Raw genomic sequence first — 18,157 nt, forward strand, 5'->3', positions numbered from 1 at the left:
AATTTTTTTAAAAATTTACAAAGTATAAGATATATATTATTCTGTAAACTCATAAAGATGTTCATTTAATCATCTGTGAGAAAGTCATTTTGGAGCAAATAGCTAGTCTTTAAAATATTGCATATGTGAAGACAATGAAATGGAATTCAAGCTATAAAAATTTGTATTGTTTTATTTTTACTTAAAATAGTAAATAGTTTGCTTTTTGTTGAGGCTGGCTGCTGATGCACCTTTGTAATGAATCATGATTATATTCTAACTGAGATATATTGAGATTAATGCATGATTAACTACTCTCCCAGTACATCAAAATCATTGCAGAGTATTAGAAATTGAACCATTGAGCTAAAAATGCTCAACTTCTGCTTTATATCCTTAAAATGGCAAAAAAGAAAAGAAAAAATAGGAAGGAAAAGGAATACACGAACAATAGTAAAACTGTTTTCTCAAATGAAAATAGGAACTACCTCCCTGGTCCAATATTTGGCTTGTGATGTGTTTTTTCCAAGAAATAGCATTCGTTTCCATTCAGCTGGGCATAGCTGCTGCAAGGATGTCAGCTTGGATTTGCAGGCTAGCCAGCAGACAGATTTTTGTTGGGATCACCTACTGTTGTTGCAGTGAAAGATAGAGTGGCCCGTCCACCGTTAATAAATTTAGTCATCCTCACTATCTCCCTTGCCGGCCTTATACTCTGAGGTGCAAGTGCTAGGGGCAGATGCAGTGTCTGGGAAGTTTTCCAAATTCCTCTTTAAAAAAGTTAGGCTGTAAACACTGGCCTCACTAAGCAGGATCCTTCTGTCTATAACAAAGCCTCCAGCTGCACAGAAAATGTGCTTGGAGTACACACCATTTGAAGGACAAGGCAGGGAGATCACAATTTTTGCTTGAACTACTCCCTGGAGCTTTGGTGATTCCTGGAGAATGAGAAGTTCTTCTGTGTTCAGGCACGTTCTGGGACATTGCTGATGCCCTTTTTAATGGTAGCTTGGCTTTACTTTTAAGACTCCCTTTAACTTTTAATATAACCAGGTATATACTAAGTTATTGGTTTGATCCTTTGGCTGACTTGCCAGGTTTGGTTGAATGATTTTATTGAGTTGTACCAAAGCCTAACTAAATGTACGCAATTAATGAGCTAGGACACGTTTTCAAAACCAACTCAATAACTTTCTGTAAACTTGCATCTTTCCTAAATAGAGAGGTAAGCATATAATTAGCATCTTACATTATTCTTACTGATATATTATCCTATTCAATCCCTCTGCAACCCTATAAAGTAGCTCTTTTTACCCTCGTAGTACAGGAGGAAAAGAGGCTCCAATGAGTGACTTGCCCATTGTGCCGCAGCTATTGAATTTCAGGGTGGAAATGTGAATTGGAGCCTTCCAAATTTAAAGGCAAGTTCTCTGCTACAGGGTGGAAAGGAACTTTTGTAGACTGTTCTTTGGAAGTGATAGAATAGGAAGTATATAAAACTAAGAAAGAGGGATAGGAGGTGAAATAATTATCACCCAAATATTCCTTATCCGATACTGCTAAACTTTTTGGATTTGTCTTTCAGTTAGTTTCAGCTCACAAACAGCAAGTAGTGTTGGCATTATTTATTCATTTATTTTTAACCCCAAAGACATGTAGGGATCAGTTTTTTTTTAATAGCAATTAAACCCAGAGTGTTACTAGAAGCTAGATGTTTAAAATATAAATAACATTATGTGAAATGGGCTGAAGTGCTGTGCATTAAAACAGTGCTTTCAACTCACATTCCTTTATATTTCATTCAGTTTTTATATTCTGAGACACATTTAATGAGCAAATCCTTGAAACCTCTAATATGATGAATTACATTTTAAAAGTTAATAACTTTAAGATAAACTAAGATGTCCTTTGTTTTGAATTATTCAGTTCAAAATCTCAAACTTCAACTAAAATGACTTCTGAATAGAAATATCAATGAGTACTCAAAGACAAATATAAGGTTGATGTACATAATTATACATATTTTATATATGAAAAGATAAGTTAGATTGCACCCATCAATGACAGGAATTATAAGTGCATTCATAAGACATTTCATGGCCATGAACATTACGTTGCAAGTCTCAGTAAGAAATATCTCATTATTGTAGTACAAGAAAGGGATCTCTTACACAACTTATGCCTCTTTCATATTTGCTTCAAATATTTTTATCTTACACAATAGAAAGAGAACAATTCAAGCATATGAATATATGTCCTAAAATGTTGTTTAATATTGTAAATTATCAAGCTTAATACTGTAAATAAACCCTGTCAATATCTACCTTTGGGCAGAATAAAGAACCAGATAAAGCTATTTTGAGACCTATTTTTGCTTCCTTTTCTTTTCTGATACAAGTGTTCTTTTAAAAATCTAATCTCCAGGAAGAATGTATTATCAGTCATTTACATCATAGTTTAAATTTAAAATAATTAACTCTCTGTATATTATTGTGAGGACTTCGAAGAAGATTAACTGATAAATTACTTTCAAATCCAGGCCCCATTATTTATTAGCTAAATGTAATTAGACAACCCATTTAATCTTTCTTTGTGCTTCTGTTTCCTTTTCTTTAAAATTAACATAATTCCACTGACAGTATTGGTATCTAGCAGGTAGGTGAGGATTTACAGTAGATAGCCCACCTAATGAACTTTGCACAGTGCCTACCGCACAGATTATTTAGTACTCATTAAACATTAGCTATTAGTTATTATTCATTTAACAAATATTTATTAAGTGCCTACTATGAGACAGGAGCTTTCCTAAGTGAGAGTATTCTGCAGTTATAAAATCAACATTCTATTCATTGATTTGCTGTTACACATGCAAAATATGTTTGCTCAAATGTTATATCTAGGGCATGAGTAATATGCAATATTCCATATTAAAATGTGATACTTAATTTTGCTATTGAAAATAGTTAAATTAATTGACTTAGTGGTGAGGACTTGGGAAAACTACTTTTCTGAGTGTCTAATCTTGCTTATCTATTAAATTGAGGATTTTGCTGGATGATCAATGTTCTAACCTCTAAAATTCCAATTCTATGAATATGGAATATTTAGGAGGCCCCACAATCCAAAATACAGGCTGTAATCATGGCATCTGTGAGTTAAAAAACACCTAGAGTTTAAAATCAATTGTTTTCTATAATACTATGTTTATTAATACAATTTAAGATTGATATAAATTTACTGTTTTTCTCTAATAATTTAAGAAACTTAGTGATATGGGCAGAATTCAACATAAAATAGATATTCAATTATTGGGTCATATCAGATGTTATTAAAAAAGCAGAAAATTAAAATAGTTTCATTATCTTGTAATTGGGCAATGATATAAACAATCATGGTGAAGCAGTCCCCCGGTTACATGGGGTTAACAATACTTTCTTCTTCCAACACAGGAATAGCAAATAGTCTCCCCTCCCATATGCAACTAGAAGGGGATATCATTGTGTCTTTGGAGAGAAAAAAATCATGCTCATTTTCTTCAGGAATGCAGAGTAAATCTACTTAATTTACACAAAGAATTTAGTTCTTTCCTTGTAATGCAAGTAATCCAAGTGGAACCTGGTAAAAACAGCAACTAGAATACTGCTCAGATTGGCATTCCAAAGGTGACCCTCTTTCTCCTTGTCACTTATTTTTTCCTATTAGCGAAAACAGGTCCATGATCATTTGGGGGAAGGTTTGACTATTGTAGTATCCAGATGCCAATCACACCAGCCTTTTACACTGCCTTTACTGGTGACCCTGCCCAGATATCAGGAACTGCCTTTGGGGAGATCTTTGTAGCAAACCACTGGGGAGATGAGCACACACATGCACCTGGATATAATTCCCTTTTATTTGTCTTCACGAGAAATGTGATTTCTGATGTTGAATATCTTGCAGATGAGAACTCTGTACAGTTTCTTCATAATAATGATGTTCAAGGACACTAAATGATTGTCATACATTTTTGTATCATAGTATTCACCTTCCCAAAAATGGCTGAACTAAAATGCTTTAGAATACGAAATGCCATTAATTACCAAGGGATGAAAAAAGAAATGCAACCACCAAAAATCAATATGTTTAAGAGCATATTTTTTATTTCTTTTACTCTATAATATTTATGCCTTATTGTTATTAGTTTTATTATTTTTAGTGAATTGGGACATTTAAGCACTTCATTAAAAGAAAGCTGATTATAAGCAGTTATAGTGAAGCTGCAAGTAGGGCAAACTTCTTCAGATAGACTAATTAATAAAAGCATATTAATTCTGACCTTCAACACCCTTGGTGTCCCACTATTTGTTTTCCTTGGAGTGGGAGCCAGTATTTTGCCAGAAAGTGCTTGAAAAAAATAAAAAACAAAACAACCAAACAAAACCCCAGTTCTTTTCAAGACAGATTTAAATCACAAATTTTACCTAACCTTTGATGTTAGATTTCGGCCCTAGTTATTGAAAAACAAATATAATATCTACTATGTGTCCTAGAAGTTTAATGAACAGGCAGCAATTATACTAAAAAAGTAAAGGAAAGAGTAAGAACATGATATGTGGGAGCAAAGTAAAGGAGAAATAATTCTCAGGCAGTGACAAAACTCTGCTGTGTTTTCTAATTATGAAACAATCAGAAGAGATGAGAATGGTTGAGTTAATCAGTTTGGACTGAGGACAAGGATCAAGATGCATACCTTCTTAGAATAACAGAAGTCACACTGACCAATGATAACTAGAGATATGGAGAAGTAAACGTCAAGACTGTTTATTTTTTATTATATTTAGTAGAGAGGTGTAAGTAAGTTCTCAGGAAATGCCTTCAGATGGCATTGATGGCATTGAGAGATGGGAGAGGACTATTATTTCCCCATTCACCAAATACATCGTAAGTCCAATTTAAGAATGCATGTGTTTTAACCCTTGCCTTTTAAAAGTGACTTATCTGGAAGTACATTCCTATAAGTCTCCCTTTGTTTGAAATATTAATGTGAGGTAGCTGGTAAACTGAGCCAACACTGAAAACAAACTGTTTTTGTTAGCTGTTAGTAGTATTTTAGTTAACTTAAAGCATCTGTTTTTGTCCATCACTGTTAAATTTTTCAAAATGCATTGTCACCTGATATACAAACCACACATGTATTCCTATATACTCATGCCACATGCATAAACATATGTTTTCCACAAGGTCTCTGGGTTTTCCGCAACCACTCAATAGGTTGTCCTTGCCCACTGCCTAGACAGAGCCAACTTATCAAGACAGGGGAATTGCAATAGAGAAAGAGTTTAATTCACATAGAGCCTGCTGTATGGGAGACTTGAGTTTTATTATTACTCAAATCAGTCTCTTGGAGAGTTTGGGGATCAGAGTTTTTAAGAGTAATTTGGCTGGTAAGGGGTTGGGAAGTGGGAGTGCTGATTGGTTGGGTCGGACATGAAATCCTCGGGAGTCAAAGCTGTCCTCTTGTGGTGGATCAGTTCCTGGGTGAGCACCACAAGATCAGATGAGCCAGTTTATCAATCTGGGTGGTGATAGCTGATTCATGGAGTTAAGGGACCGCAAAATATCTCAAGCACTGATCTTAAATTTTCTAATAGTGATGTTATCCCCAGAAGCAATTTGGGGAGGTTCAGAATCTTGCAACTGGAGGCTGCATGGCTTCTAAACCATCATTCCTAATCTGGTAGCAAATTTGTTAGTCATACAAAGGCAGACAGGTCCCCTGGCAAGAAGGGGGTCTATTTAGGGAAAAGGCTGTTACCATCTTTATTTCAAAACTAAATTGTAAACTAAATTTTTTCCCAAGGTTAGGTCAGCCTTTGCCCAGCAATGAACAAGGACATATTAGAGTTTATAAGTAAGATAGAGTTATTTAGGCCAGGTCTCTTTCACTGTCATAATTTTCTTAGTTGTAATTTTTGCAAAGTCATTTTTATTTCTATATAGTCTCAAATATACCTGCTCAAATTGTCCAGTGTCTTTTCTGCCAGTATGTTGGCATTTTGGAATCTTTTCAAAGACTTCATTGCTTAAAAGAATGCAGTTGCTTAATGATATTTTGTATCAATATAACACAGATTAATTTTAATTTCCCCTTAATTCAGCTTAAATGGGTTGGAAAAACTTTGAGCAGAAAAAGAATCATAATTGGTCAGCAATGGTAGTGAAACTAGCACCTTTGAAGATGATTGATTTTTGATTTAGTAAGATGAATTATTTTGTGTATGTTTTCTTGAAAAAAATTAGTTAAAACATTTAAAAATGTATAGTTATAGTTATTTTATACCAGTTACAGCACTCTTGAAGAGTATAGATTAAGTTCCTTTCTATTCAGATAGACAGGAATCTGGGAACATCATTGTCAAAATGCCATCTCTTTCAAAACTTGGTTCTAGTGCTCTGAAGAAATGTTTTAGAAGATTATGCACTAATGTTACTGGCGGCAAATTCATATGGATCTGTAGCCACCTCAATTTTTGCATTCTCAGAAGAAAGAATTTGATTGAGGGGACATAAGGCAGATTAAGAGACCAAGGCAAATTTTAGAGCAGGAGTGAAAATTTATTTAAAAATTTTAGAGCAGGAATGAAAGGAAATAAAGTATACTTGGAAGAGGGCCAAGTGGGTGACTTGAGAGATGATTTGACCTTTGACTTGGGGTTTTATATAATGGCATGCTTCCAAGGTCTTGCGTCCCTTCTCCCTTGATTCTTCCCTTGGGCTGGGCTGTCCACATGTACAGTAGTCTGCCAGCAATTGGGAGAAGTTGAATGTCCAGTGTGTTTACTGAAGTTATAGGCATGCTCACTTAAGGCATGTTTCCTTACCAGTTAGGTGTTCCCAGAAGATCATATACCGGTTAAGCGCCGCCATTTTGCCTCTTAGTGTGCATGCTTGAGCCTGCTCACCCAACTCCTGAGATCTCATTGGAAAGCTGCTGATCACCAGTCTCAGGTGTTTCTATCTATAGGGAGACTGCCTTTCCCTGGCACTGGCTGTGACTGATTCTTATTTTAGAGAGATAGTGTAACAATTATCACCTGACGGTTGCCTGACATTTCTGGTGGGGCGTTGTGGGGGGCAGTGCTTCTCTTACCCTGCCCATAGTCTAACTACCAACTGTAACACTAACAGTTTCATTTAAGTTGGGGAAATGTTAAGTAATAATATGCAAGCCATATTTAAGGTATATATATCGAAGGAGGCTCACAAACATAGCCATAGGCCATTTGTTTGGAGCTTTGAAAAGGGAGGCTCAGTTCCTTGACTGATGAGCAGTTTCCATTTGGAAATTCTTTGACTTTAGTGCAACTTCAAAAGAAAGGCATGAGACAGAAGGAGAGAGGAAGAAACCCTCAAGCCATCTAAAGTCATCTCTGGCAATGGTGGCCATTTTCACAAACAAAGGGCATCCTTGGGGAATATCATAAAGGAAGAATAAGGACTTAAGGGAAGTGTGTGGGAATGATTGATCCTCCCTCCAGCAGAAAATTAAAAATCAATGTAGATGCATTTTTCTCAGCTTCTTCCCTTCATTTTTTTCCTCTCCTGAAACCTGTTCCTCCTTCTGTGTGTACCATCTACAGCGAATATCACTATTGCCTTAGGCAGAAACGTTGAAACTCTCCTTGAATTGGCACTTGGACTATTCACTCCCTTCCTCCTATTCTATTAATGATTCCTCCTCTGGCCGTTCTTCCTCGGATACATCTCTTGGAACTCCCTGCTGGTCCTACAGCTACTGCCTAGTCCAGACCTATGTTGTGGACTTCTCTGCCAACAGTTTCAATCTTCTCCAGGCTGTTCTTCAAACTAATTATTTTTATTGACATTCTCTTGTGTAAAACCTTTTAATGGTTTCCCAGTGAGAGATGCCCTACACAAACCCTTTTCTGCTTACCTGCTTTCTACCCATATACCTCCTCATCTCTCCCACAACAGACTGGTTTACTCTCTAGCTCTAGACCATTTTTTAGTCCCAGTGCTTGAATGTAGCACACTCTCTCGGATGCCCATCTCTTTGAACGTATTGATACCTTTGCCTGGTATGCCCTCATCTATTTGCAAGTACTTCGCTTTCCTGTCACCTGGCTAATTGCTACTCATCGTGAAAGGGTTAGCTTAGCTGTTCCCCTAAATAAACTTCCACAACCCCAGCCTCCTCCCATGCCAAATCTGGGTTGAGGACCTCTCTTATGTACTACTACAGAAACCAACAATTACTCTATTTTAGCTCTTACTGCACTCTATTCAAACTGGTTGTTCAGGGAGCTAAGCTATGAGGACGCAAAGGCATAACGATGATACAATGGACTTTGGGGACTCGGGAAAGTGTGGGATGGGGTGAGGGATAAAAAAACTACACATTGGGTACAGTGTACACTGTTCAGGTGATGTGTGTACCAAAATCTCAGAAATCAACACTAAAGAACGTATTCATATAACCAAATACTGTCTGTTCCCAAAAACACCTATTTTTTTTAAAAAAAACTGGTTGTTTGCTTATCTATGTTTCATGTAGACTGAAATTATGACTATCTTTTTCATGCTTATACCATTTGGGTCTTGCACAGCATAAGACATTTACCAGGTACTCAATAAATATTTATTAATTAAATGAGTGATAGAAAAGAGGGAAATCCAAAAGATGGATCACTTAGCTATAAGAATTATTTAATGGCAAAATTCATTATGCTTTTGAATATAGTTCACATTTTTAAATCCATGTTTTTGAAAGTATTGATGGTTTAGAGTGATAACTCAATTTGTTTAGTCTCTATTGGCCTTAGATGTATAAGAAAGTATATTTTAAACTGTATAGCACCAGAGACAAAAAGAAATTTCTTGTTAATGGTCCTCAGTTGCTGGCAAAGTTACTTGTACACCAGTTGTTATAGCTAGAATGTTATATCAGAAATTGTTTTCTGCCCCACCATAGCTATCACATTGTGTTGCTGAAAACTAGGTGGTTGCACATCTCTTAGATACATGATCTCCTTAGGCTTATTGAATTTTGAGGTTAATGAGTATTTTGACACTTTTACCTATACATATCATTAGAGCTTATTGCAATAGGTTTAAGATGACAGTCATAATAAACATATACAGTACAATAAAAAGCACTTTTAATCTTGAAAGTGCTTTATAAACAACAGTGATCAATGCTATGGATGGATTAACAGCATCATACTGATTGAATTCTATTTCAAGGGCAATGGAGGTATTGATGTTGGCAATCTAGTTCAGAAAGTGGCAATGGCTGTAGTAAACAGTGCAGGTTCTGGAGTCAGACTCCCCAAGTTTCAAATCTGGCTCCCCAACATGCTGGTGTGCGACTTTGCACAAGTCATTCCCCCAGTGTGAAACTCAGTTTCTTCATCTGTTAAATGGCGTATTGTAAGGTTTCAATGCAATCACTGTAAAGGATTAGTACACAGTATCTTAGTATTGTGTATGCATTTGTGACCAGCATTCTGTAATTCTGGACTTCAATTATGTGCCTTTCCATTGCATACATATATTTTATGTCCCTAAGTCACATAAATATTGTTGATACTTCTTTACGACCTCTCTCTACTACACGGTACTCTGATCATTCACTTTATTTTACTCATTCTGTGAACCTCTGTTGTCATTGTTACCTTTCTTCTTCCACTAGAAGCATGCATGTTCTGCATCTCATCTCTCCACATCTATTTAAACAGCCAACTTTAAATGTTATGTGTACTTATAAACCTAACTCTATTATTCCCCCTGTCTTCATAATCAGTCTTCTCGGAAACTAAGACTCTCTATGTATCATTTTCTCATGGATCAATCACTCCTCAATGTACTGTCATTTGGATTCTTTTCTTCCACTTCTTTATTGTAAATACTTTCTTCTAGATTATCAATAGTTTTCAAGTCAGTGAACTTTCCTTAGTCCTCACCCTATGTGCCAATAAATAATATTGGTGCCATTTTGTCCTTTTAAAAAATAAGAAGAAACTAAATATTTCTCACTAGGTTTCTCCTTCTATTTTCCCTAAACTGTGTTTCAAGCTTTGATACTGCTTTCTACATCCACCTTTAAATGGAAAAGTTCAATCATTCATTCGGTTCGTATGCAGTTTTTTCTTATTTCACTCCACTACCTGATGTTATGATTGCTATTGTAAAAAGGATACTGAGCAACACAAGGATGATTCCTAACTTTAGGGAGCTTAAAGTCTTGCAGTGAAATCATGCATCAAACACGTAATTAAGTAATTACAAGTGACTTCTGTCTCCAGCTATGAAGCATATCAAAAAATCCTCCTGCTGAGAAAAGAAATAGAAGCTGGAAAAAATTTCTTAAAAATATGGCTAAAGGCATACGTGAGTAACAAGGGCTTCTAGGACTTGTGGGATCAAGATCCCAGATATAAGAAAAACCATGTAGGTGAGCCTTTTAAATTATCTTTGTTTTTCCTTCTGTTTTGTTTGTTAATGCCTCTATTGCATAGTCTTAGGGGAAAAAAAAAAGACAGGCAAAAAATTAGAGTCTGGGTGGGGTCCTGGTGTACATGTTAGGTTTTCAATTGAAATCCTAGAAGAGCAAATCATTAATAGACTCTTCTTCCTCAGATAAAGCCTCAATTAATCTTAACTACTAATTATACTAATGAGATAAAAGTTATTTTTTTACCAAAAATATTTAGATATTTGCTGAAAGGCGATCACATCAACCAGAGTCCCAGAGTGTGCAATTTTTTCCTATATAATGTTGGACATTCAATCAAATATTAACAGGCATACCAGAAAATAGGGCCAAATAACCAAAAGATAAGATAAATAAAATAAAAAATAGAAACATATCCTCAAGTAATTCAGATATATGGGAATCTGTATTTGCATACACACATAGGCATATACACACATATACATGTAGGTATATATGCATATATCCAGACACAGACTTTAAAATAACTATAATTAATATTATCAATAAAATCAATGAAAATGTTCAGAATTTAAGTAGCAAATGGGAATATATTAGAATAGGAATTTTAGAGCTGAGTAACAGCTGAAGTTAGAAACTCAGTAGATAAAATACCAATTCCATCCCTGATAAAGTAAATTGCTTTATTCTTAATATCGTATGCAACAATGTAAGTTGGGAACAAAATGTATATAAAACACCTATTTGTGGCCATTTTATAGCAACAGTGCAGAGCTATTATGCTTAAGTGAAGAAAAGCAAATAAATTGAGTTGCACACAGCTGGAATTATTGAGCTCAAGCAGACACATTAGTATATCTGGTAAAGGAATAAAAACTGGAATTCTGGGCTACAAAAGTAGATTTGGAGGGTAGGTTCCCAGAGAGAAGATCGATGCTAAAAAATAATTCAAAAATTCTGTGTAACAATTCTTTTTTGGGTCCTTGGCCAACATTTAGAATAATCCTATGAGAAACATAGCAGAGAAGATCTGCTTGGTAGTTGGAGCTAAGTAGAGATTTCACATGCAACATAGAGCTAAGGATAAACACATGGAGTTTGGACTTAACCACAGTAGAGAAACCTTGGTAAATACTCTGAGCTTTCACTCGACTCTCCAAAAGTCCATCCTTTATGAGTAAATTCCCATGCTTTAGGAATAAGGGCTATTCCTTAGGAACATTGAGATAATTGAAACAGATTCACCCTAGTGAAGCCTAAAGCCAAGGCTTAGTAAGGTCGAGGTAATCTGGTAATTTTACTTCCTGTCAAAACAGGATTTTGCATTCATTAGTAAAAGATAAAATAATCCAGAGGTTTTACTATGCGTCATCCATGAACTGACCAATAATCAAATGTTAATAGTCGATAGGGGCAGACAAAGACTTCAAAATAACTTCAGTTAATGTTAAGAGAAAATAAAGGACAAGGTGGACAGAAAGGATGATAAGATAAAAAATATTTCAATGCAAAATTGAAATCTGTACAGTAATTAATAGGAAAAAATGGTATGTAAAGTAAAATACCTGAAATGAAGAGAATATTGATGAGTTTCGCAAATGAAACATTGCAGAAGGCAAGATTAGAGAACTCAATGGTCAATTGTAATTGTCCAAACTGAAGCATAGCGAGAAGGAAATGAAAACGTGAAAAAAAGAACAGTGAGGTATTTGAGGACCCAGAAGGAAAGTGAAAGAATGAGACAATAGTAATATTGTAGAATAGCCAAATGTTATCAAATATGAAAAATAAGTTCACACATAGTTTAACAAAGTTTAGCAAACCATAAGGAGGGCAAATATAAGGAAAGCCATATCCAGGTATATTATAGTCAAATTGCTTAAAATAAAAGACAAAGAAAAACCTTCAAAAGCACCTGGGGAGGGTGGGGAGACTTATTACCTTCAGTGGAGCAAAAATAAGAATGATGTCTGAGTTTTCAACAACAACAAAAAATGAATGCCAGAATATAATGGAATGATACTTTTTAAATGCTAAAATTATTTTTTAACAATAATAACAACAAAAGAAAACTACCAGTCAAGATTTCTGTACCCAGGAAACATATCTATCAAAAATGGTAAAATAAAATATTTTTCTTAACAAAAGAGTTGAAAAAAGTTATCATCAAAAGACTGGCATTATAAAAATCATAAAGTGTATTAGGACATAGGAAAAGATCCCAAAAGGAAGCACAGAGCTGCAGGAAAGAGTGCAAACCTCTAGAAATGGTAACTAGGTGTGTAAATGAAAAGTAATATTTATGATAAAAGGCATAAAAATCATACTTTGAAGTTGATAACATGTAAGAAAAAATGTATGACATCAATTATTTTGTCACAAATGATGAAGGGGTCTATATAGAGCTAAACTGTGGTAAAATTCCTGAAAAGCTATGGAAGTTGAAGAATTAATAATGTGAAGTAGGCCATAATGGATCAAGGATTCAGATTATGATCCCAAAGGTAACAACCATAAGAATGATTTAAAAAAATTAATATAAGGGAACACTAAATATTAAAGAAACACAGGTTAAGCTGATAAAGGAGTTTGAGGGTGGCAACAAGAAGACAGAAACAAAGAGCAAATGTGAGGAATAAAAGGACAAATACCACTGTGGTGAACATAAACTCAACTATATCAGTAGTTGCAATAAATCTAAATAGTCTACCCAAATAAGTATAAAAGTTCTCAGATTGATTTAAAAAATAAAAATATTTGTTGTTTATTCTTATAAACATACTTTAAATATAAAGACAAAATACGAAAACAAAGAATGAGATAAGATATATCGATATATAGATAGATTTTAAGACAATAAATGTTAGTAGACAAAATGGAAGACATTTCATAATGACAAAAAGATCAATTCAATAGAGGGACATATAATCCTAAATTTAGGGGCTACTTGTAGCTTCAGATATGTATATAAAACTGAAGTTGGCAGAAATAAACAGAAATAAATATATCCTCATAGTTGAAGATATAAATCCCCATCTAATATTTTGACAGAAAAAGTACACAAAATATTAGTATAGCTATCAAAGATTTGAAAATGAATAAGCAATTATATCTGTATATAAAACATGTGACATATTTTATAAGTGTTGTCATATATAGAACATCACTTCCAACAACTATACAATATGCATTTTTGAGGAACACATAGGACATTTTCCAAATAGTTAACATCCTGGGCTATAGAAATCTCATAATTTTTTTAAATTTTTTTAAGAGACGAGGTCTTACTGTGTTGCTCAAGCTGGTCTTGAACCCCTGGGCTCAAGCAGTCTTCCCACTTCAGTCTCCCAAAGTGTTAGGATTACAGATGTGATGAGCCACTGCATTCAGCTTGATCTCATAATATTTCAAGTTCTCTGACAACTGTGGGATTAAACTAGAACTCCAAATCTAAAACATAATCCGACTGGAAAATATCCCTGGCTCAAAAAGAAATGATGGAAATTAAAAATTATTTTTATCTAATGATAATAATGCCTTAATACATATAAAAACATTGTAGGACGGACAATATCAGGAATCTGATTTTGCTTTATAGCTTTAAATGCATATATTAGAAAAAGGGAATGGTTAAAAATCAATTAACTTCCAACTCAAGAAGAAACCAGGAAATTAAAGCAGCATATGAAACCCAAAAAATATTTGAATAAAATAATTTATAAAAATAAGAGAAATCAATGATATAGTAAACAGAAATGTAATGGAGAAAATAAGACCAAGAATTGATTCTTAGAAAATTTGGGGAAAAAAATTCTTTGCAAGTGATCAAGGAAAAGAGAAAGTACAGATTACTACTCTCAGGGATGCAAAGAGCCATTACTAGAAATCTTACAGACATTAAAAAAAGAATAATGTATTAAGAACAGCACTACACTAAAACCTTGAGAATACAGACAAAACACAGAGATCCTTTGCATAGGAGAAAATCTCCAAATTTAAACTGACACAAGAAGATCTAGAAAATCTATGTGGTCCTAGATGTGTTTTAAAAATGAAATCTATAGTTAAGTCTTTTACATAAAGAAAACCCCAGGGAAGGTGGCCCGATTGGTGGATTTCATCAAACAATTACAGTAGAAATAATAGCAATCCTACAAAAAAACTCTTACAGAAAATAGAAAATTGCAATGGTTTCTATCTCATTTTATGAGGTCAGAAGAACTTATACACTAAAATCTGACAAAGAAATTAACATAAAGGAAAACACAGGTCAATAACAATCACAAAAGTAGATTCTAACATTCTCTGTGTGTGTGTGTGTGTGTGTGTGTGTGTATGTACATAAATAAAATGTTATATCATGACCATGCAGGTTTTATCCCAGTAGTGTAATCTTTTCAAAATGTGTGTGATTCAACACATTAACATAGTAAAAATGAAACATTCCAAATTATCACCACATATTTAACAAATGCATTTAATAAAATATAATAACTATTCATAACAATTCTCAGCAAACTAGGAGTGAAAGAACACATCCTAATAAATTGTTTTTGTAAAAGACCTCTAATAGTAAAATATCAAGTGCTTTTTCCCAGAGGTCAGGTACAGGACAAGGAAATTCACTATCACTGCTTTTATTTAATGTTGTACTGGAAGTATAGTACCAGCCAGAGCAATATATCAATAAAATAAATAAGTATTAGGTATGTCAAAGAAGAAGTAAACCATCTTTATTTGTAGATGTCATTATTGTATTGATGTCAAAATAATATATAAACTATTCAGTTTACTCAGTAAACTTAGAAAAGTGTTGAATAAAGGTCAATGTACAGAAATCAAATGTTTCTATTGAATAGCAAAAAACAAGTAGAAAATGAAATGTTTAAAAGTACCATGCTTACTAGAACTAACACACTTAAATGACTTAGAAACAAGTCTACTAAAAGGTAATGTAGGACCTCCACTCTGAAAACTACAAAAAATTACTGTGAGAAATTAAAGACCAAATAAATGGAAAGATGTGCCACGTTCATGGATCTAAAGACTTAATATTGTTAAATAGCAAGTCTTCCTAGTTTGATCTGTAGAATCCATATAGTCCCTCTCAAAATCCTGGGATTAATGTAAAAATTGACAAGCTAATTTTAATATGCACATGAAAGAGGAAAGTACTTAGAATAGCCAAGGCAATACTAAAAGAGAGCAAAGTAGGAGGGCTTACGTATCAAGACTAACTATAAGACTGCAGTAGGTAAGCATGTATAGTATAGGCAAAAGAACAGATAAGTACAGTAATAACATATTGCCACATAAATACCCCAAATAAATACATACATATGCAGGGCACGGTGGCTCACACCTGTAATTCCAGCAGTTTGAGAGGCCAAGACAAAAGTATTGCTTGTGCTCAGGAGTTCAAGACTAGCCTGGTTGACATAGTGAGACCTCATCTCTACAAAAAGCTGAAAAATTAGCTGGGCATGGTGAGGCACCTGTAGTCCCAGTTACTCAGGAGGCTGAGGTAAGAGAATCTTTTGAACCCAAGAGTTCAAGGCTGCAGTGAGCCTTGATTGCACCACTGCACTCCAGCCTGGGTGACAGAGCAAGATCCTGTCTCTAAAAAATAATAATAATACATACATACATATGTGCTCTAAAAAACACATGCAAAGTTGTTCATAGCAACTTTATTTCTAATAATCAAAAACTGGTAACAATCCAAATTTCTATCAACAGTAGAATGGATAATAAATTATAATAAATTTATTCAGTGGACTATGTATAGAAATAAAAATGAGCTAACTATTGCTTCAGAGAACAATATGGGTGAATCTTATAACCTGTTAGTGAGTAAAACAAGCTAGAATCTAAAGAGTCTACTATTTTATTTATATAAATTTCTTCTTTTTCATTTCAACATTTATTTTAGGTATAACGGGTACAACATGCAGGTTTGTTACTTGGCTATGTTGCATGATGCTAACATTTGGAGTATGGGTTCCATTACACAAGTAGTGAGCATGGTATCCGATAGGTAGTTTTTCCAATTACAGTCCCCTCCCTCCCTTCCAGTGTCTGTTCTCATGTTTATGTCCATATGTGCTCAATGTTTAGCTCCCACATATAAATGAATATGTAGTATTTGGTTATTGTTCCAGCATTAATTCACTTAGAATTATGAACTCCAACTGCATCCATGTTGCTGTAAAGGAAATGATTTTGTTCTTTTTTGTGATTGGGTAGTATTCCACGATGTATATGTACCACATTTTCTTTATCCAGTCCATCATTGGTGGGCACCTAGATTGATTCCGTGTCTTTGCTATTGTGATTAGTGTAGCAATGAACATATGAGTGCATGCGTCTTTTTGGTAGAATGATTTATTTTTCTTTGGGTATAAACCCACTAACGGGATTGCTGTGTCAAATGGTAGCTCTGTTTTAAGTTCTTTGAGAAATCTCCAGACTGCTTTCCACAGTGGCTGAACTAGTTTACATTTCCACCAATCATGCATAAGCATTCTCTTTTCTCCACAGCCTTGCCAGCATCTGTTGTTTTTTGACTTTTTAATAATAACCATTCTGACTAGTGTGAGATGGTATCTCATTGTTGTTTTGATTTCCATTTCTCTGACAATTATTGATGCTGCACATTTTTTCATGTTTGTTGGCTGCTTGTATGTCATCTTTTGCGAAGTGTATGTTTGGCTGGGCATGGTGGCTCACACCTGTAATCCAGCACTTTGGGAGGCTGAGGTGGGTGGATCACGAGGTCAGGAGATCGAGACCATCCTGGTCAACATGGTGAAACCCTGTCTCTACTAAAAATACAAAAATTAGCTGAGCATGGTAGTGTGTACCTGTAATCCCAGCTACTCAGGAGGCTGAGGCAGGAGAATCACTTGAACCCAGGAGGCAGAGGTTGCAGTGAGCCGAGATGGCACCACTGTACTCCAGCCTGGCAACAGAGCAAAACTCCGTCTCAAAAAAAAAAAAAAGAGATAGAAGTATACGTTCATGTTCTTTCCCATTTTTTAAATGGAGTTGTTTTTCTTTTGTTGATTTGTTTAAGTTCCTTATAGGTTCTGCATATTAGAACTTTGTCAGATGCATAATTTGTATATTCTGTAGGCTGTCTGTTTACTCTGTGGATAGTTTCTTTTCCTGTGTGTGCAGAGGCACTTTAGTTTAATTAGGTCTCACTTGTCCATTTCTAAAGCTGGAAAGTGAAATCAGTGGTGACAGAAATCAGTAGATGGGGTAATAACTGAAAGGAAGAAAAAAGAAGCCTTCTGAGATTCTGGAATTATTTTATAAATTAGTCTGAGAGGAGTTTATAAATGTAGATTTATTTTGTAAATGTCCATCAAAATATACCTTGATAATTAGTGCACTTTATTTTTGTTATACTTCACTTTGAAAAGTTACCGAATAAATATTTCAAGCCTGCAAAGTCCAAAAATAAGATGTGAAAAAAATACTGTAACATAACAGAAGCACTCAACCCAGTCTAGAGGATTAGTGAAGACCTCTCAGAGGATGAGGCAAGTTGAGTTCGCTAGGCAAAAAAAAAAAAAAAAAAAGAAAGAAAGAAAGAAAAAGGAAGAAGGAAAGTAAAGGAGTCCAGGTAGAGAAAGTATCATGTATCAATGTCTTAATGTGGGAGATGACATGTACATAAATAAACAAATTAGTAAGCAAGAAAAAGTTAGAAATTCTAAT

At 34.6% G+C, this 18,157-nt stretch overlaps 1 protein-coding gene across 1 annotated transcript in view; it reads left to right on the plus strand.

Moving 5' to 3' along the window:
• The window catches only part of USH2A (usherin), an 827,758-nt gene that overhangs the window by 283,516 nt on the left and 526,085 nt on the right, over window positions 1-18,157 (plus strand). The window lies entirely within an intron of this gene.

The sequence above is a fragment of the Pongo abelii genome, chromosome 1 (genome assembly GCF_028885655.2).
Source record: "Pongo abelii isolate AG06213 chromosome 1, NHGRI_mPonAbe1-v2.0_pri, whole genome shotgun sequence".
Lineage (NCBI taxonomy): Eukaryota > Metazoa > Chordata > Mammalia > Primates > Hominidae > Pongo > Pongo abelii.